We start from the raw sequence: 22595 nt of genomic DNA on the forward strand, positions 1-22595 counted from the left end.
ATATTGGAAAAACCCGTCACAATTGAACAAAAGACGGATAAAAAACAAAAGAGAAGAAAACGCACATACAAAACACAACGAAACTTCTTGAACTGAAAATAATCACGAAGGAACTATAATACAACTATGTAAGAATGGCGGTCCACTGGTGGTTACTCGCTTCTACTCTATCACGGTACTTTTCAAGACACGCTTCCACCGCAGTAAATGGGTCAGGTACTGAATACCGCCTCATTAGGTAAGAATTACTTGTTCTTAATGGCATCTCAAGTAGGAACTTGAGGTACCTGAAGAATATTCTTCTTATAGTTACTTTATTCGAATTTGTAAGTAACTTCCAGAACGGCGAAACGTAAAGAACATGGGGTAAGGCAACAGCAACAAATATTTGTGCACGCAGCGACCTATTTAGATTACGCTTGGATGAAACCGAAGCTCCATAAGCTGACCTGATCTTCTTCTCGATGTGCTTTACAAGCAGTGCTCGTGTATGCTGAAGAGTTTCACCGATCGGCAGACCCAGGTATACAATTGACTTAGAGGGCATGACCACCTGAGACCCTAGTTGGATTTCGGGTTGAGAGGCATTCCAGTTAAATAACAGTACTTCACATTTTGTCACATTAAAACTCAACCCAATTTCATCGTACTCCATCTCCAAAATTTTAAAGTTAGATTCCAAAGAAGACAAAATTCTTGAAAAGTTTAGAAGGTCATCTGCAAACCCAACTAGGGACACGTCAATGCCTTTAAAAATACAGCAAGGGGCCACTTTTGACTGGGCCGTCGATATGCTGTTGTTGAACAGATCAGGTGATGATACGGCTCCCTGTTGTATACCTTTCTTCACCACAGCAAACCTACGACTTGATTTACCTGACAGTTTAATACGGACCTTGAGCCTACTATACATGTCGTTCAAGGGTTTGACAATAGCACGGTCAACTCCGGACTTTCTCAGCTCAACCATAGTCTGAGAATGGATACCCGAATCAAAAGCCCGCCGTACATCATATTCACCTATAGCTAGGCTTTCTTTCGAAATGTGGGCATCCAGTAGAACATTTGCAACTACATGCAAGGCATGGGCACATCCTAAGCCAGCTTGGAATACAAACTGGTGGGGAGGCACTTTGCAACTAGCTTTAATGTCCGAAATTATGAGCTTTTCAAATAGCTTGCAGAACACAGATGATACAGTAATGGGTCTGTATGACGATGGTTCATGAGCAGGTTTACCCTTTTTCAAAACTGGAGTGATCACACCTAAACAGAAAATATCCGGTACAATACCATGTGTTAGTATAATTTGGTAAGCTATTGCTAAATGCTCCGATAGAACTGGACCACCATTCAGTAGGTGTAGAGCACAGATTTGGTCGGCACCGGTGGATAATTCCTTCTTTAATTTTTGACAAAGGTGGGTTATTTTCGCACTAGAAATCACGAGGTAATTATGCTCTTTCGTCATAAGCTGATCGAGCTCTTCGCTAAACTTTTTATTTTTCACTTCATCTGGTGGGGAGAATTCAGCAGCAAAATAATCTACCCATATTTCCTCATCAATATCACTAGCATTTTGTCCCGTACTTTCTACAGGCCTGGCACGGAGCTTCCAGACCAAATTAGGGTTTTCAATTATTTTTGAAACTGTTTCTCGTTTAAGGCTACTACGATGTTTTCGTAGCTCTTTCGCGAACCGCCGTTTTGTATAAACCCGCAATTCATTGACTACCCCGCTTCTTGGCCGGTCGCACTCGTGCCAAACCCCCAGCCAGAACTTGGCAGCTGCTCTTGCCTTCACAAGCTCACTGTTAGAGGCCCATCCTTTCACTCGCGACCCACGTCGGACGTTACGTAATGGGACAGCAACCCTTTCAGCTACTCTCAAGGAGTGGCAAATTTCGTAGAAATACATGTTCAGTTGCAGGCGTATCTCGCTTTCCGTTAGGCCACAATCCCACTGTAGGAGGTGGAAAGGCACTTTAATTTTCTTCAAAGTTTGTTCACAATTGAGCTGGAACTGCTCACGGACTACTTTTTTCCAATCACGTGCTGGCTCAGGCTTGGTTTTTGGAGCACACTGGGGACTGACGGCTGGTCTTGCAAAAGAGAGAGGTAAATGATCCGAATAGGCACCGTCAGATCCAACCGAGACTGACTCTAGGTCCAGTTTGTAAGTTACTATATGATCAAGATTTGAGACGGTTTTTGCGGTACTGATATAGGAATAGCACTTATCCTTCTTAGCAACTTTAAATCCGCTTGGTAAGGCGCTCAGCAATAGTACAGCCCGAGGGCAGGAATGATCGTCGAGATTGCAGTTAAAGTCACCAAGAATTATAACAGGGCATGATTTCTGGACTACACTGAGGAGGCACTTTCCGAGCTTCTGGCATGCTTTTGCAAACTTCTTTTCTGAAGCGATGTCATTGTAGTTGGTTGGTAAATAAACATTTACGAAAAACACGCCATGCATTTTGGCAGCTTGGAACCATTCATTCTGCTCGACACACACGGGGGCCCCGAGTTAGAGCGCGTGATTATGGCTAGGCCACCAGAGGGACGACCCCGAGTCCCAGATCTTCGCGCAGGTTGAACGAGGTAATGCATATCCGAGGAAAACTTTAGAAGGTTTACACTATCATCGGTCAGAAAGTGTTCCTGTATGCAAATACAGTTATATTCTTTAGAAAGGTCAGTTAGAAGGGGATTCTGTCCAACACTTTACCGTTCATATTCCAGCAGAATATTCGATTTTCCATTTACGTGCTAGTGTTAGGCTGGGCTTTGTTAAAGGGGCAAGCAGCATGGTAGCAAGAGTGTCTACTAGAGCCGCAGTTTAGGCATTTTTGCGGATTACTACATGGGTTGTCCTTACTAGAGCTGTGACCATCGCCACCGCAGCGTGAACACCTTTCTGGTTGCGAACAGTCAGCTGCTAAATGACCAACAGCATGGCACTTGAAACACCTCCTCGGTAGAAAGCGGAACTCCTCAATCCTGAACAGTTCTAAACAAATCTTCAGCGGGTTCGCGATAGCGTTTTCAAGTGTTTGTCGACTTGCATAGAATAACTTGAGCGCTCTCGTAGATCTGCATTGCGCCACTTTGTCGCAACCAGCAATTTGACAGAGTTCACTCTCGCTAACTGATGAGGGTACTCTTTTCATGATACCGACAAACTGGGGAACTTTGACTTTAGGGGTTATGTTCTTCCTTTTCATTGCTTCTGCAAGTTGGGTAGCGGCATCTCGAGACTGGACAAGAATCTTCCATTCATCGTTGCTACGTTTCAGAGTAAGAGAATTGTAGCTTACGTCGCTAGGGCAAACCTTTGCAATGAAGTCTTTCCGGGATTGTGGGGACGTTAACTCAGGCGGCATATCGTTTGCTTTCACAACCACCGAGTAAAGTGGCTTTGATGGCGGATTTACTGCTGAACGGGGAGTGGGTGAGCCCTGGGAAATAGCGTCGCTTATGGTAGTACATTGCTGCGATACCCCGGCGAGCTGCTGAGCACATTGTTCAGATGCAAGTTTGATCTTATCCGCGATAGCCCCTAATCCGGCATCAAACTTTCGACACATCTCGTTTACTTTTATTCTCACGCAGGCACTGACCTCATCAGGGCATGTGGGCACTTCCTGCGGATCAAAAATTACGAAAGTAGGCACGGGCTTTTTCTCTTTAGCGCAAAGGGCTAGGATTTTTGCCATTTCCATCACATTATCAGAATCGTTTGCCGTTTTCCGATAGACGTAATCATAACCAATCTCATTTGCAAGTGTTATAAGTTTCTCCTTCGCACTAAGAATTTAAGCATGATCAAAGAATTCCACAGCTCGCTTAACAATGCTTTCCATTTTGTTCCCCGCTTGCATGGATCGCGTGAGGAAATTCAGTACAGCATTGCGTACGAGAGTCCCCATTGCTTACGTCACAGCATTCAACGCAATTTTTGGATAGCGTACACCAGTATAAGGGAAGCGTCGGGACCTGCTCACCTAGTCCCCGCAATTTAAGGGTAACTAAATACCAGCAGGTACGTACGGCTCTTGCGGCAGGCACCCGCCCCTCTTCTGCTTACACCCTGTGTACGTTTACCTATCGGGAATATTATTTCGCGGCTCGCTTTGCATGGAAAATTCTTCAAAAGAATTTGATTTTAGACAACCAATAATTCTTCAATAATTCTTCAGACAACCAATCCTCACTCGCCAGCCGATGAAATTCAGCAAAGTAACCTTGACTAGACTGAAGCCTATGCTGAAGTCAATTACTATCTAAATCTCTTGACAGAGGTCTTGTAAGTTTAGCCTAATTAGACACAACACATTTAAATCACACACTCTTCAATTCTCTGGTCTGTTGGTGGCTTTTTGACGAAATTTCACTGGACTTTGAATATGATAACCAAACTTTCCAAACGTTTTCGGCTGCCGACTTTTTGGCTGATTTTTCAAATTCGCCCAAAAGAAATTATATTGGCAACTTCGGAGCGGCAACAGCGACAAAGAAAAGTCGAAATCAGGACACGTTGAAATCTCTAGGGAATTACACTTATATATCACCAACTTTATCATCAAGTCATTCCTCTAAAAACCCTTCTTTTTCCAGCTTAAAAGGAAATGTTTCCAAAACCGACGCTGCTGAGATTCAATGCCTAAGTCTTTTGAAATTGCGGCTATGATACTGACCTTATGATACTGACCTTCAGAAGAGAAAAGAGTAGAATCTGATTTTTTAAGAACCTTCTCAGATCACAAGTCTTGCTTAAGCTCTGGAAACATTTTCAGGATGTTTCCAAGCCTATTTCCCAAGATGATGAAGAAAATCTAAATTGTTTATGTGACACACAATTTGGATTCCGAAAATCTCATTCTACTAGTCATGCAGTGCACCACCTTCTTGATGTTTTAAACAATGTATTCGAGAGCGGATCTACTCCTTTAACTATTTTTATTGATTTTAAGAAACCTTTTGATACTGTTGGAGCTGTTGTTAGATAGGATGTCACATTTAGGGATAAAAGGAAATTCGATTGATTGGTTTCGTTCGTATTTGCATGGTAGATCAATGCGTGTATTAGTGGGGGATATTGTCAGTTCACCTTGTCCTGTACTATGTGGAGTACCGCAAGGTTCTGTGTTAGGTCCGCTTTTATATTTAATTTATGCTGACACATTAAAGTTCTACATTGCTGATGCCACCATAACATCCTTTGCGGATGACACAGCTATAATGATTGCTGGAAAGGCTTTGAGTGAGCTTGTTTCAAAAGCAAATAAAGTGCAACTTGACCTGCATATTTTTACCAGTCTTAGTTGCTTAGCAGTGAATGCGACTAAAACTAATTACATGATCTTTAGTCGTACTGGAGTTATTGATAATGTTTTTGGTTTGGTTAATTTTAATGGTACGGATATTAAGCAGATATTTGATACACGGTATCTTGGTTTTCAGATTGATTGTAATTTAAACTGGAAAAAAAATAGTGAAGTTGTATTGGTGAAAGTTGCGCGGGGCTTAGGGCTGTTCGTAGATTTAAACATGTTTTTCCTGTTTCAGTTTTGAAAATTTTATATAATTCACTTATTCATCCTTACATTGTATACGGTTGTTCTGTGTGGGCTAGTAATTTTGTTGTAAATTTTAAACGGATACAAATTGTGCAGAATAAAGCACTGCGCCTGCTCGGTGATTTTGAAAATTGTGAGAGTACAATGGATTGTTATCACCATTTTAATATTTTAAATGGTGGGCAGTTGAGGGAATACCAGACCGGTATTTTTGTGTATCCGTGTTTAAATAAATTAGCACCTAATTATTTTTGTGATGTTTTATCATCGAATTCTGCGTACCATTCTTATGATGCAAGGAATTCTGCGGACCTAGTACATGAGAGACGACACACTGCTAGGTCTAGTTTTGTATTTAGGTATGTGGGTGTTTCGGTATGGAACAGTCTTCCGGAAAGTACTAGGATGGCTGAGAGTGTGCCCTCTTTTAAAAATAGGATTCGATTCTCTGGGATAAAAAGGAGCATTTCCTAGAAAAAAGCAGAAAATTTTCCTAGAAAATTCACCTTTTATTGTAGAAAACTATCATTTTCCTAAAATTTATAGTAATATTTCGGAATTTGTGGTTTATGCGATAAGAAACAGAGGGCAAATTTACAACTATGTTTTGTTACAATCTAATGATTTTCTACCAGCCGTCTTTTATCGTTTTGTTCAGTATCAGCTTGCATATCATTTTGATGAGTAATTTTCACCATTTAGAATCAAAACACATTCCATAAAAAGAATCATCTTTGGTCCATTGCAATTTCAAGCTATTAGGCTTAATGGAGGTGTTGTCAAATAAGGACAAATTACAAAAACACTTTCAGTGAATTTACGACTGTCACCAATCGATCATGCAAGGTCAACAACTGCACCCTTTCCGGATGCAAAATTTTCCGGATCACTTTTTTTTAAAAGCTTCAAAAGAAGAGAAAGAGGAGGCAATGCGGAGCAATGCGGAGTCAGCCTGCCATTCTCTATGAATTCTTCCATGCCAGGAAGGCAAAGGAATCTCTGAAAAGAGGGCATCTCTGTTGGTTTGTAGCGGACACCAAGGTTGTGGTGGCTAATGATTCCTTTGTAGATAATGTGGTTCTTGAGTCTCATCTTCTTTACAAAATATCTTGCAAGGAGATATTTTCTTCTGGAGTGAAGGGACTGGATCCCCACTTCACAGTACATAGATGCAATAGGAGTTGATTTTAGGCAGCCAAGGGCTCTTCGTAAGATTGCATGGAGGGTAGTGTCAAGTTTCTTGGGGAGACATTTCTTGGCAGATCTATATATAAATGATCCATAGTCTATCTTGGATATCACCACTGACTTGACAATAGTTGAAGCAAAGACTGTGGGGGTTCCTCTTCTTCCAAGACAGAGAGCATATGTGTGGTTAAATTTGAATTCTGAGAAAATCCTTTGTTGCATATCTATGGATATTTGAATGGATTTTCTCCTCCTTTTACCCAAAGCGTCTTTTTATGGTGGATCTTTAAAACGAACCCAAAATTCAGGTTTACAAGAACTTTGCAAAATAGCCCTTTCTTCAAGATCTTCCATGAAAATATCAGCCTGTATTGGAGAAAGAGGGGCACCCATGGAGAGCTGTCGGAAAAGCTAATAAGCTTTTCCGACAAAGTAGTCAAGTAAAAGCATAATACTATTCAGCGAAAATTCAGTATTCATCAATGGGAGAACAAAGGTTTTAGAAGTTCAGGATAAAAAGAACACTTTATACTAAAAAAAAAAAATATTTCATAACTGTTGCGGAAAGGAATTCCCATTCTAACAGAAGAAGGATCCGAAATGATGCACTAATCACCATTTAAATGGGATCACAGTCAAAAGGACTTGTGAAATAAAAATGAATTTTCTCTTTTAAAAAAATTCATTTTTTGTCTTTTTATATTCTATCTTATATTTATATTCTAAGCTCTAAGCTCAAAGTAAATAGTCAGACATTGTGCAGTACTATGAATAGGCTATAACGTATTCTATTTATTGTTTATCTTAGCTATTTTAAGCTAAGGCTAGTTTTGAAGTACTAAAAATGGAGATGAAAGAGACACTTTGCCGGAAGAATAGGCTATGAATAGGCTATGTATTCTTTATTGTTTATCTAGCTATTTAATAAGCTTTTCTAGAGGAGACTCAAAGTAAATCTGAAGTAGCTAAAAATGGAGATGAAAGTGAGACAGTTGTGCCGGAAGAATAGGCTATGAATAGGCTATAACGTATTCTATTTATTGTTTATCTTAGCTATTTAATAAGCTTTTTCTAGGAGGAGACTCAAAGAAGTAAATAGCCCTTCAGAAGTAGCTAAAAATGGAGATGAAAGTGAGACACTTGGGCCGGAAGAATAGGCTATGAATAGTATATAACTTATTATATTTATTGTTTATCTTATCTATGTAATAAGCTTTTTCTAGGAGTAGACTCAAAGAAGTAAATAGCCCTTCAGAAGTAGATAAAAATGGAGATGAAAGTGAGACACTTGTGCCGGAAGAATAGGCTATGAATAGGCTATAACGTATTCTATTATGTTTATCTTAGCTATTTAATAAGCTTTTTCTAGGAGGAGACTCAAAGAAGTAATAGCCCTTCAGAGTAGCTAAAAATGGAGATGAAAGTGAGACAGTTGTGCCGGGAAAGGCTATGAATAGGCTATAACGTATTCTATTTTGTTTATCTTAGCTATTTAATAAGCTTTTTCTAGGAGGAGACTCAAAGAAGTAAATAGCCCTTCAGATGTAGCTAAAAATGGAGATGAAAGTGAGACAGTTGTGCCGGAAGAATAGGCTATGAATAGGCTATAACGTATTCTATTTATTGTTTATCTTAGCTATTTAATAAGCTTTTCTAGGAGGAGACTCAAAGAAGTAAATAGCCCTTCAGAAGTAGCTAAAAATGGAGATGAAAGTGAGACACTTGTGCCGGAAGAATAGGCTATGAATAGGCTATAACGTATTCTATTTATTGTTTATCTTAGCTATTTAATAAGCTTTTTCTAGGAGGAGACTCAAAGAAGTAAATAGCCCTTCAGAAGTAGCTAAAAATGGAGATGAAAGTGAGACAGTTGTGCCGGAAGATAAAGACGTGTACAAATTAAGGAAGTTTGGCAACGCTATATATTCGGTTGAGTTTCCTGAAAATGCACAGTTATCGCCACCACCTCTTTTTGGATCTAAATATGACTTTCATTTAGAAGGCGTGGTCGATTGTCCTGAGTTCTTAGTCCACTTTCCAACTTTACAAAGGTTTGACATTTTTATTCTCTCTTCCTAAGCTAGTGTTAAGTTTGCTAATTGAAAGATAATGCAAAAAAAAAAAAAATTATTTGTAACTACTGTAAACGAAATTATAATAGAGATAAAGATGCCCTCTTGGTACAAAACAACTTGCTTATGATTATTTTCAATGATTTTTATTTTTCTGCTGTTACACCTAGTTTTTTATTACACCAAATCTCTGCCTAAGTCACCTGCTAGTTGACAGAGCTGGTTTTCCAGTCGGTGCCCCCTTTTCCTTATCCTCCTTTCGGCCATCTCCAGTAACAGTTTCAGGCCTTCGGTCCTCGCAAGTATAGTCTGACGCCATCTCCTTTGGTTGGTAGCAAAGGCCTCCGGCACTCGCACGCTCATTATCATGATCTCAGTGAAAACAACGAGCTAATAAGCGGCATGCAAGCGAAACATCCCACGCCTATATGTAATTTATTAACTATTTATTCTACATAATTATGTCATATTTATGTTTTGGCTTAATCAGGAGGCTAAGGGGGTAGCAGCCACAATTTTTGTTTACTAATTTCAGTTCGTATTCAGTTTAACTTGACTATTTATCTATTTAGTGTTAGTATTCAGTTTTATCTATTGACCCACAACAATTTCTGTCCCTGTTAAGTTTTAATTATTACATGACTTTATTTCTGCTCGTTTTCGGTTTTTAGGTTTACTCTTTGCTTTTGTATGACAACAGTTGTTTTGGAAAACGTATCTTTCAATAAGCGCATTTGTATTATTATATTATTGTTATATTCTATTAGTTTTTACTTTAGTTTGGAATTATGAAAAGAATACAAGAATTTCGTAAAAGAGTCTGAACTCTCAAAAAAATGGGATGAAACCTTAATAAAAAGTAAACTGCAGACTTTGTCATTATCGAAAGCCCTTAACCGGAGGCTTACTCTCCCTCATGTTGAATAAAACTTATCTTTGAATGTTTTTCTGCTCGTTTCTTAATTTATATAGTTTTACTTTAGGTTAAATATGCAGATATTTGTAGTTTTTTTCATTGTTTCTACTTAAGAAGTTGCTGCCTTTTCAGTGCTATAGATGCCGAGCATTTGGCCACACTTCCACTAACTTAAACTAGCGGTGGGGAAACAAAGAACGAAAGAAAAAAGGAGATAAATGAGTGCTTTCCCTTTAATAAAAGGTGATTCTCCTTGTTGGTCAAGGTGGGTCTTGTAATTCTTCAGAACAGGCTTATCGACCATGTTGATTCCAATGATGCACTTTTCTTTTCGATCGAACGCCATTCTCGAGTTATTTCAGGCCCTTTTTTGAAATTCTCATAGATTTGTTTCGTAATACAAACGGTACAATTTTGGTACAATTGTACCAAATTGTACCAAAAACGGTGCAATTGTACCGCGTTGGCAACACTTGTTACCATACGGAGAGTTGAAGAGCAATCTTTTTATTACAGTATCTGGAGATAGTGTTATTTATTTATTGTTGAGTGTATATAAGCCCACACACGAGTTATTCTCACTGTGGGTCATTAATTTGATAGTTTTGTTAAAACATTTTTTATTGATTAATAAAGAACTTGAACTTGTGTGCATACACTGGAAATTTTAAGTCTTTTGTATTTTTTTTTAATTAACAATAAAATTAATTTGAAAGACAGAACATTTTTTTCTGATAGAAGTAAAGATTACAGTTAAAACTTAAAACAAATAAAAATTATTGCCTTGCAGCATGTACAGAGTACATTTACAGTACTTATGGAAATGAAGCGACTTATGATGTTTACCTTGTTTGTAGGGTTACACAAAACTAGTGCTTTACTAAAAACAAGATTTTACTTGTTTTTTGATACGTAGAAATTTGATTTACATAGAAAAGATTTGTGTACGTAGAAATATAAACGCTTAAGATGTTTTTAGCTTTAGTTTTTCAAAAAGTTTTTTTTTCTGATAGAAGTAAAGAGCGAAGTTGAAACACAAAAGGAATAGTAATTATTGCTTCGCAGCCTGTATCTACAACTTCAATACTTGTGGAATTGAACCAACTTGTGATGTTTTCCTTGTTTGTAGGATAATACAAAAATAGTGCTGTACTGAAAAGAAGATTTGTGTACGTAGAAATATAAAGCACTTAAGATGTTTTTAACGCTAGTTTTTCAAAAAGTTTTTCTGGTGGAAGTAAAGAGTGAAGTTGAAACACAAAACGAATAAAAATTATTGCTTCGCAACCTGTATACATCTAAAATACTTGTGGAAATGAACCGAAAGATGACGTTTTCCTTTATTGTATGATTATACAAAAATAATGCTTTACTGAAAAGAAGATTTGTGTACGTAGAAATATAAAGCACTTAAGATGTTTTTAACGTTGGTTTTTCAAAAAAGTTTTTCTGGTAGAAGTAAAGAGTGAAGTTGAAACACAAAAGGAATAGTAATTATTGCTTTGCAACCTGTATACATCTAAAATACTTGTGGAAATGAACCGAAAGATGACGTTTTCCTTTATTGTATGATTATACAAAAATAGTGCTTTACTGAAAAGAAGATTTGTGTACGTAGAAATATAAAGCACTTAAGATGTTTTTAACACTAGTTTTTCAAAAAGTTTTTCTGGTGGAAGTAAAGAGTGAAGTTGAAACACAAAACGGATAAAAATTATTGCTTCGCAACCTGTATACATCTAAAATACTTGTGGAAATGAACCGAAAGATGACGTTTTCCTTTATTGTATGTTTATACAAAAATAATGCTTTACTGAAAGGTGATTTATATATGTAAGAACAAATATATTATCAAGGACGTACAATTTCAGAGGTGCTTTCACCAATAATCTGCCTTCGATATCTCTCATTTCTTTTCTTCACCGCGGACGCTCGACTTGCAGATCCATACCACGAAAGCTGGGAACTGTTACAAAGCTAGAAAGGCGCCTTAGCAGAATTTTTTGATACTTGTAAAAACCCTTCCGTACATCCTTAATATCTGAAGTAGTAAAAAGAGACCAAACTTCTACAAGGGCAAGTAAATGCGGAACAGCAAATGCATTATAAACGCTAGCTAAGATACGGCGGTTAAATTTAAACTTTAACGCAACTAGTAAACCGTACGCATTCCTAGTTTTTCTGGCAAAAAAAAAAATATTTCAAAAGTTGACGCGTGGCGCGAAGATTTGACCCAATCGGTACACCAAGATACGTCAGTGTATCTTGTGCTTTAATACATGTTCACCTAACCGAACATTTGTCGGGCAATCTGAACGGTGATTGAACACCAGGAACTCAGTCTTACACTCATTAAATCGAAGACCTATACGTTTATACTCCCTATCGAGAATTCTAAAATTTTCCTCAATTCCAAAGGCTTTTCTATTAGTATCCAAGGTGTTATCAGCATAGTTAGCTAGTGAAATATCAATACCTTTAAATATACACTTGGTTAGAATTTTCTGTTGTGGCATAACGGTAGTACTATTAAACAGGGGGAGGAGAAGTAACAGTGCCCTGTCTAATGCCCTTTTTTACTGAATTGAAGGAGTGAGTTCCAGCGTACCAGGTGAGATGGTAACCCTAACTCTGGCATTTAGCTTTTTATACATATCACGCATCCTCAATCTAAATATAACATCCATTTCCATCACAAATGACATTTACTCTCATATTAGCCATTACGTGGATGTCTCTTTTGTTACCATTGTGTTACAACTCCCGTCTCTCTCCCTGTCTCCCTTTTAATGTGAGATATACTTTGAGCTATATATTGGGCTTTAAAGCCAGGGATTTTTTGTTTTAATTCCCAGAATAATTAGTCTTATACCTGGTCCTAATAATGAGAACAAACTTGTCAAAGCTTGGAGGGTTATTCCTCCTGACTGTTTAAAGAAAACAGATGCATATTTGAAGTTTTGTTCATTTCTATCTTGCATTTAATGGACATAAATTGTGAATATTCCTTCATTTATCTGTCTGTTTCTTTTCTGGAGGAATATTTTTGTATCATTTTTAGAATTTGTAGTTAATTTTTCCAACTAGTTGACTAATAACTTCTCCCCAGCAAAACTTTATTTTTCCAACTAGTTGACTAATAACTTCTCTGCAGCATCACTTAAATTTGCTAACTAGTTAACAATAAATGCTGTCCCAGCAAAACTTTCCTTTTCCAACTAGTTGACTAATAGCTTCTCCCCAGCAAAACTTAATTTGGTCAACTAGCTGAAAAGAAACATTGCCCCAGAAAACACTTCATTTTCCAAATAGTTGACTAGTCACTTCTCCCCAGCAAAATTTTATTTTTCCAACTAGTTGACTAATAACATCTCCCCAGCAACACTTAATTTTGCCAACTAGCTGGAAACAAACATTGCCCCAGAAAACAATTTATTTTCATACTAGTTGACTAGCAACTTTTCCCCAACAATACTTTCTTTATCCAACTAGCTAGAAACAAACTTACCCTATAAACATTTTTGTTAGCGATCTATTTGGCAAGTAACTTTTCTTCAGAATAATTTCTTAGCTAACAACATGACATAAAGAGAAAACAAAAAACATACTATTCCCAGTCCAACAAAAATTGGCAGTATGTGCTTTTAACAAGTGCACTACAGCTAAGGTAAATCAAACAAACTGAATTCAGGAGTAAATAGTCTTGAAGCCACAGAACTAAAAGTCTTCTCCTTCTATAAGTGTGCTTTCCAATCTTAAGCAACACTCTGCAAGATAGTCTTACCCCAGGTTCTCAGAAATACAATTTCATAATGCACATTTTTGTGCAACCTGCCAAGTTCTATTCATTGTCTGATACCCAAGCCGCCTGAGGCCAACAGAGCCACTCACGCTCCTCCTCCACCCCAATTTATTCAAAGCTTCCCTTTTTACACCCACCCACAAAGTTCCCATTTCCTTTAAATCTTTCTTTATGACGTCCTCCCACCCCAGACAAGGACAACCTGCTTTCTGTTTAGCCCTAGAAGGTTAGCCAAACAGAACAATCTTTGCCAATCTGTCATCCTTCATCCACACAACAGGCCCTAACCACCTCAACCTTTTTTTCATTATAGCCCTAGAGAGTGGTATTGAACCACATATTTCATATAGCCTATTGTTTGAAATATGGTCAGTCAGCCAGGTACCCAGAACAATCCTTAAGCAATTTCTCTGGAAAAAATCTAGCAAATCTTCATCCATTTTTTGGAGCGTCCATGCTTAAGAACCATATTTGACCACTGTCATCACTGTAGCTTCTAATATTCTAATCTTGGTTTGCAGACTTATCTTCCTATTCTTCCAGACTTTTTTTAACTGTGAAAAAAAACCCTGAGCCTTGGCTATTCTATTTTTAACATCTTCACTGCACCCACTATCTTTACTAATAATACTACCAAGGTAAGTGAAGCTGCCCACCTGATCAATCTTTTCATTACCCAACATCACCTTTTCATCTTCACTTATTCCTAGCCTCAGTGACTTGGTATTCCTAACATTAATTTTCCAACCAATACTAGCGCCCTGAACTTGCAAAACCTCTAAAACTTCATTCATTTTGCTCACACTTTCATCTAGGATGCTTAAATCATCAGCATAATCCAAGTCCAGGAGACTTTTTCCTCCCTATTTGATTCCGTGGTCTCCCATTGCCTTTCCTGTGCTCATTAAAACAAAGTCCATCAAAATAATCCATATAAAGGGGGATAGAACACAACCCTGCTTAACTCCTGATTTAATAAAAACCAGCTGCTAACCTCATTTCCTACCTTAACTGCAGCAGTGTTATTCTTGTACATAACAATAATCACTTTAATGTATTTGTCTGGTATACCATACAAGGATAAAACCTTAACTAAAGCTCTTCTATCAACAGAATCGAACGCTTGCTTGTAATCTATAAAACTGAAGACCAAAGGTGTTTGAAAACTCAGGCACTTCTCAATTATTAGCCTAAGAGTGAAAGTTTGGTTGACACATCCTCTACCTTTTCTAAAACCGCACTGCTCTTCTCTTAAAACTTTGTCTACTGCATCTCTCAGTCTAAAAAGTATCATATTACTAAGTAATTTGCTACCTACAGAGACCAGACTAATGCCTCCATAATTACCACACTCACTTTTATCACCTTTCTTATAAAGTGGCTTAATTAAGGTTTTCCTAAAATCGTAAGGTACTTCCCCTTTTTCAAAAATCATATTCACAATCTTCAGTAACTAATTTCTAACCTCAGAGCCACCATATTTAAGAAACTCATTTCCCACCCTATCAGCACCTGGAGCCTTATTATTATTTAGTCCTTTTAATACTGTTGCTAATCCCTCCTCACAAAACAAATCTTCCTTCACATCCAAGGTATCACAAACTTTTTCATTTTCCTCTATATTTTTTTTGGTGCAACTCTTTCTTGGTTAAGCAAGTTCTCAAAATGTTTGGCCCATCTCTCTTTAGTTTTTTCCTCATTGCTAATTGTGACCCCATTCCTATCTTTAACTGGGACAAGTCTGGATTGACTACTCCTTCTCAATTTGTTAATGTGCCAGTACAATATTTTACTATTTTGCCGTCTAGCTGCATCTTCCAGATCCTTGGTAATTTTATCCATGGCCTCCACTTCACACCTCCTTAGTTCATATTTCAATGCTTTCTCTACTTTCTTTACATTTCTTTTGTTTTCATACAATCTATCACTCAGATAATTCTTGTACAAGTCCTTTTTCCTTTATATTAAACATAAAGCTTTTCCACTGATATTCTTAGCTCTAGTTCAAGCTTTCTTCCCTAATACACCTTCAGCAACTTCACAAATTATTTTTCTAGAATTATTCCAACCATCTTCCATATTATCAAATTTTAAACTTTGAAGTTTAGTATTGAACTGTTCCTGGAAAGTTTCTCTCAAATTCTCATCCTGGAGTCTACCAACATCATAACTTCCCGGGAGGTAGTTACCCTTCCAATAATTCAGCTTTAAATAAACCCTTGACACTACTAAATGGTGATCTTTACTTTTAACATCAATAACAGCACTCCTATATACCCTAGTGTCTTGTATTGATCCTGCCAGTCTTTGGTTTACTATAACTTAATCAATAAGGTTTGTTGTCTCACAATCACATGAATACAATGTTAACTTATGGGCCATTTTATGACCAAACACCATATTGGTTATAACTAGATGGTTATACCTACAAAATTGCAAAAAAAGCACAAACTGCCAATTTTTGTTGGACTGGGAATAGTAAGTTTTTTGTTTTCTCTTTATGTCATGTCATTAGCTAAGAAATTATTCTGAGGAAAAGTTACTTGCCAAATAGATGGCGAACAAAAGTGTTTATAGGGTAAGTTTGTTTCTAGCTAGTTGGATAAAGAAAGTATTGCTGGGGAAAAGTTGCTAGTCAACTAGTTGGAAAATGAATTGTTTTCTGGGGCATTGTTTGTTTCCAGCTAGTTGGCAAATTTAAGTGTTGCTGAGGAGAAGTTATTACCCAACTAGTTGGAAAAATTACGTTTTGCTGGGGAGAAATGACTAGTCAACTAGTTGGAAAATGATTTTTTTCTGGGGCAATGTTTTTTTTCAGCTAGTTGGCAAAATTAAGTTTTGCTGGGGAGAAGTTATTAGTCAACTAGTTGGAAAAGGAAAGTTTTGCTGGGACAGCATTTATTATTATCTAGTTAGCCAATTAAAGTGTTGCTGCAGAGACGTTATTAGTGAACTATTTGGAAAAATAAAGTTTTGCTGGGGAGAAGTTATTAGTCAACTAGTTGAAAAAATTAATTGCAAATTCTAAAAATGAGACAAAAATATTCCTCCAGAAAAGAAACACAGACAAATGAAGGAACATACACAATTTATGTCCATTAAATGCAAGATGGAAATGAACAAAACTTCAAATATGCATTTGTTTTCTTTAAACAGACAGGAGGAATAACCCTCCAAGCTTTGACAAATTCAATCTCACTTTTGGGACCAGGTATAAGACTAATTATCCTGGGAATTAAAACAAAATATCCCTGGCTTCAAAGCCAAAATATCCCTGGCTTCAAACTCAAAATATATCTCCCATTAAGAGGGAGACAGGGAGAGAGATGGAAGTTTCAACATAATAGTAACAATAGCCTAGTGATAATTAAATTTGTAAAAAAACATATTTTATTAACATATTTTATGCTATTCAGAATAAATTCTAACTATTAGGCAATTAGTCAACTAGTTGAAAAATAAATTGTTTTCTGGGGCAATGCTTGTTTCATCTAGTTGGAAAAATTAAATTCTGCTGGGGAGAACTTATTAGCCTAGTCAACTAGTTTGAAAAATTAAGTTTTGCTGGGGAAAAGTGACTAGTCAACTAGTTGGGAAATGAAAGTTTTGCTGGGGCAACATTTAGCCTATTGTCAACTAGTTGGCAAATTTAGATTTTCCTATACAGATGGGACAAATTTTCCAAATAGATGACTGACTAAAATGTTTTTAATTATAAGGAGATTGGATACTACCATTCTATATAAGCTATAAACTAATTTTTTCCAATAGCCTAGTCAAAGAGTGGATATCCAGCCAGGGGCAATTCTCGACCATTTTTACTGGTGGGGGGGGAGAACACTTCATTATTCTAGAACTTGTAGTTGGCCTACCTATTTTTTGGCCAACTGGAGTAGCAAAAGGATTGCTTACTCCAAGAAAATCAATTCTATCTAAATCAATGCCTAGAAATGACATCCTGTTTCAAATTTTTAGCCTCTTATTTCTTCTGTTTTTAAAAGCGCATCTAAAGATCCGATACGGGGTTGCCATCTTTAGTAGGATTTTACTAGATCTAGTAAAAAAAAATCTAGTAAATTTGGAGGATCTAGTAAATTTCCCGAAATCTAGTAAAAAGTCATGATTTATAGTAAACAACTTTTTTTTTACTTTCCATGAATGCAGGAAAAAAAATTATCGTAAACATATGACAATTTACAATTTTCGCTTGTCTGTTTTACAATTTTGCTTGTCTGTCTCAGAGACAGACAAGCAGTCCCCTATTTTCATAAACAAACACTTCACTTCCGGTGTCTTAAGGTCGACAAAATTAGCTTTCTGTGTATCAAATCTTACCAACTAAAAATTAAGCTATAATGACACTTGGATTTGTGATGATTGGGAATCTATTGGAATCACAACAAAAGCCAACCACCCAAGTTGATTAGGTGAATCCCCTTAGTTGGAAAATTTTTATTCAGGAAAAAGGAGCCTGCTGAGAGAAATTAAAAGTAAGTAGAAATGTAACATAAAAAAGAAATGAGGAAAAAGAGAGAAAAAAAGGAAAAAATATTGTGAAAATCGTATTGATTATCCTCCTATAGTAATAATCGATGCTTGATGGTGTGCGCGCGGCGTAGCCGCACGCGCAAATTTTTTTTTTAGCATTTAGTAAAAACAGATGCGATCTAGTAAATTTTTCCTCGCCGATTTAGTAAATTCTTTCGGGTCAGCGTGGCAACCCTAATCCGATACACACTTTGGGGTTTCTTACCAAGTGTTTTTTTTACCGAGCGTTTTTTTTTCTTTTGCCGTTGCTACTCTATAGCTTACACACTAGGCTGTAAATATTCTACCGACGTAACATCAGTCAATCAGAGATCTGAGCCGCGCAGGCTCACGGAGTTGGAACACGGGTTGTTCTCGTCTAGTTTCAAGTTTCTAATTCTTTGTCTAGTTTCAGCGGGTTCGAAGTTTCAAACCCTGTGTTTTCCTCGAGAACCCGCTGTGTGAAAACGCTTGATGCACTAGACAAGAACAACCCGTGTTTGAAGCCGCTGAGCCATGAACAACTCTTCTTTGAACACGGGTTGTTCTCGTCTAGTGCATCAAGGGTTTTTACAAAGCGGGATCTCGAGGAAAACATGAGGTTGAAACTTCAAACCCGCTGAAACGAGACGACAAACTTGAAACTACACGAGAACAACCCGTGTTTGAACCCACTGAGCCTGAAAACACGGCTCTGACCTAAAAACCAATTTTAATTAACAACTGAAGTTATTCAGTTGAAATTGACTTTGGACTAATTAACTAGTTCTATTATCTGTAAAATTAAATACGAATATGACACGAACCAGAGCTATTTATATTTGCCTTGAATGTGAGAGACCGTGTGAGAAAGGTGTGACGATTCAGTGCTCGAAATGCCTTTTATGGTTTCATCCCCCCTATGTTAGAACTACGCCAGTATTACAGCATAAAATCCCAAACTGGAAATGCAGCTCATGTGTTATGGCTGTTGTAATTGAGCACCCTAAGGCTGATACTCCTGCATACGCTGTCTTTTGCCTCAACAGTATGTTTTCCCCACCTTTGGAGAACCCACACCCTCAAAATTGTCCTAATAGTCGTGAGAGTTGCCTTTCAAAAGACAATTTAATATTGCAACTTGAAAAAAAGATTCACTGCATGGAAGAAAAAATGAATCTCAGGCCAGATCCCTGTTGATGAAACAGACCGAAATCGACGCTCTGAATTTACAGCTGTTTGAAAAAAGTTGTGACGTTGCGGTGAAAATTGCCGAAGGACTAGGAATCACCGAAAGACGAAAAACTAAGAAAAAGTGTTTCTTTTTTATGTCATCTTGTGCAAGCAAACTTGGTGAACAATGTCCGTTTATTCATGAAAGAAAAACGTTAATAATAAGAAGAAACAACCAAATCAATGAGAAAACACCCGTGTAAATAAATTGTGCAAATATTTCGAAGGAGGTTCCTGCAACAAAAAAGAGAATTGTAAATTTCTACATATATGCCGAAAATACAGACTGAAAAAGTGCAAAGCAACAAATTGCAATTTCGATCATATCGATCTTTGCCTTATGATGGCTTGTGACAACGAGTTGTGCAGTTTTGCTCATAGTGTTAGTAATTTAAATGTCGCATTAATCATTCAGTGCCTTTTAAGTATTTTAACCGCTTGCCTCGTTTTAAGCGTGATCCAGTATTTAATAATAGTATGCTAAGCCTTAGCTAGATTGTTTATGGGAGCAATCCTTCAAGCAATAATCCTAGATCCAAGCCGGTGTGTCAAAAAACTTGTCGGGACGAGGGGGTCAACAGCTGAGCCAAAGAAACCCGCCTTTTCGGTTCCCCTCCCCCCAATCGTGCCCACGACAACCTTTTTCAATACCGACATCGCATTACTGGATCCCTTCTTCGCGGGCACCACGGGTCAGACGGGTTCAGTAAATCTCTCTGGTTTTTCTTGGAGCTCTCCCCTTTCCTCCCTTCCCACCTACCCTACCGCAATCCCTAGATCTATTCTTCCTAAAATATCAGCCTCCCGCGTTTCGAATATAAGCCACGCCGTCCCACTTAATAACAGGTTTTCACCATTAGAAAGAATTGATCTTGCAAAATTGTTAGAACACCAGGAAACTGTCTGCCCAAGGACTAAGGTGAAAACAAAGCTAAAAGAACACTCCTCTGACATTTTTGCTCTGCCTAGTTTTTTGTTTAGTGATGCGGAAAGTTTAAATAGGGATAAAATTATTGAGCTGGAGAATTTAGCTCAAGTAATTGGAGCCTCGATAATAGCAGTAACAGAGGTCCATAGGCAAAATCTGGATCTACTCAGTTTATCCGGTTATAATAAAATGATAAAGTTACGCCCAGATGACCACTGGCTTGGAAAAAATGGAGGAGGTCTTGCAATACATAATAATAAGAACATGCCTGCTTTTCAGATAGAATTTCATGTGCTTGATGATTAAGATGATATTCTTTGGTATTTGCAAAGCCCAAACGCTCACCCTCCCATTATAATGGTATAGCTGTTTGTGTTTTTATTATTCGCCAGGACAAGATGTCAGTTCTCGAAAAGCTTCCCGGGAAAAACTTCAATTAAGCGTTGACTACGTACAGAATAAATACCCCAGAGGTGGTATTTTCTTGCATGGTGACGCTAACAAACTACTACTTGAGTCTTTGGAAGCAGGATTAGGTCTAAAACAGTTAGTTAATTGCCAAACAACAAAACGTTATACGGCTCTGCACCGAATAGCTACTAGCATGTCTCAATTCTACAGGAAACCCTCCCCAGGCCCCCGGTGGGAGGAAACCCCCATTTCACCCTTGAGCAACACCCCATAAGCAAAGTCTGGGTCACGTACTTTACAGAAACAACTACAAGTCGGCCAATCACTAGCAGCGGATAGTGTGGTTTCGGTAATTGGCCCACGAGTGAACAATGGGACGGTATAATTCCTACGGCTAATGCTGATGAAATGGCCACTACTTATCAAGAAAAACTTCTCGGCAAGTACATTTTTATTTTCCTGAAAAAGTTAACAAACATTTTTCAGCAGATCGTCCATACGTTACAAAAGAAATCAAAGCACTAAGCCGGAAAATGAGAAAACTTTTCAGTAACAAAAAACATAAACAAGCTACTACCCTGAAGAATAAAATCAGAGGAATGACCCGCCAGGCAGTGGCGTTGTACTACCAAAAGGAAGTATCTCATTTATTAGATTCTAAGCCTGAACAGTGGTACAAAAGGATAAAGCAAATGACAAATATTACGCAGACTGGATGGGATTTTGGCCATGATAAGCCGAACAAAGAAACTACAGATCGCCTAAACACTCATCCGGCAGTGATTTTTCAGTCACTTCCACCACTAAACTCGGAGGATTTTCCGCATCACATTATGGATTCCCGATCATCACAGAATCTCAAGTTCGCCTCAAATTGATGAAACTGAAGAGGACCAGCATTACATTACTTGATATTCCTGTTGACCTCATTAAGGTTTTTCCTTGATTTTTGAGTGCTCCGTTAACTTTAATATTCAACAAGATAACAATGTTAGGCCAGTATACGTGAAATTGAAAAAGTGGATTCATAACCCCTATCCCCAAAAAGGAGCCCCCTGTGATTTTACTGGTGTGCGGCCTATTACGATGACATCGATTTTTAGCAAGATTTATGAAACTTTCATCGCTGGGTGGCTGGAAATTTTTATTCTGCATAAAATTGACCCTCAGAAATTCGGTAATATTCCCAAGAGTTCAACAAACCATTACTTAGTTAGTTTGCTTTATAAGATTCTAAAGCATCTAGATGAACCGGAACGCTGGGTCAACCTCATCGCAATTGACCTAAAGAAAGCATTTGACCTGATCTGCCATAAAACCCTTATCCACAAGCTATTGACAAATTTTAATGTTGATGTATATTGATAAGAATAATCGCAAATTTTTTTTCAGGTAGAAGTAAAAAAAAACTAAGCATAAATCAGCCTATTCTGATCCCCGTTCAATTTACTGTGAAGTTCCCCAGGGAATAATTTTAGGCCCTCTAGTTTTTTTGGTTATGGTTACTGAGTTGGAAAATGATGAGTCGGATTGCTTTAAATTCGGTGATGATCTCTCCGTACTGGAGCTGGGTGAAAAAAGTGTTTCAAATGAGGCAGACAGAATAATGGCGAGCTTATCACACCAAGCTGAGGAGGGCAAAATGATCGTCAATCGTGAGAAATCACTCATATTAACTTTCTCTTTTTTGAGGGACAGTTCATCCCTTGCTTTGCAGAATGTTTCAGGCATCATGGATATCAAACTCTTGGGAATATATGTCACACATGACCTGAAGTAGGAAAAACAGACACAGGAGATGATCAAACTGGCAACTTGCTTCTTTAAAACTCCTTGCTCGTCATGGTGTCCTAATCCCCCACCTATTGCATATTTTTCTTACATATGTCAGACCGCTGGTAGAATATGCTTGTCCCGTTTGGCATTATGGCCTGACTTCGGACCAGAACGACCGCCT

The 22595-nt window shown here is 37.7% G+C and overlaps 1 protein-coding gene across 1 annotated transcript in view; it reads left to right on the top strand.

Annotated features, from left to right (window-relative positions):
- Positions 1 to 22595, top strand: part of LOC148940122 (protein disulfide-isomerase-like) — a 281993-nt gene that overhangs the window by 160342 nt on the left and 99056 nt on the right. The gene's annotated exons all lie outside the window — the stretch shown is intronic.

The sequence above is a fragment of the Artemia sp. Qi Xiang Cuo genome, chromosome 20 (genome assembly GCF_049724085.1).
Source record: "Artemia sp. Qi Xiang Cuo chromosome 20, ASM4972408v1, whole genome shotgun sequence".
Taxonomy (NCBI): domain Eukaryota; kingdom Metazoa; phylum Arthropoda; class Branchiopoda; order Anostraca; family Artemiidae; genus Artemia; species Artemia sp. Qi Xiang Cuo.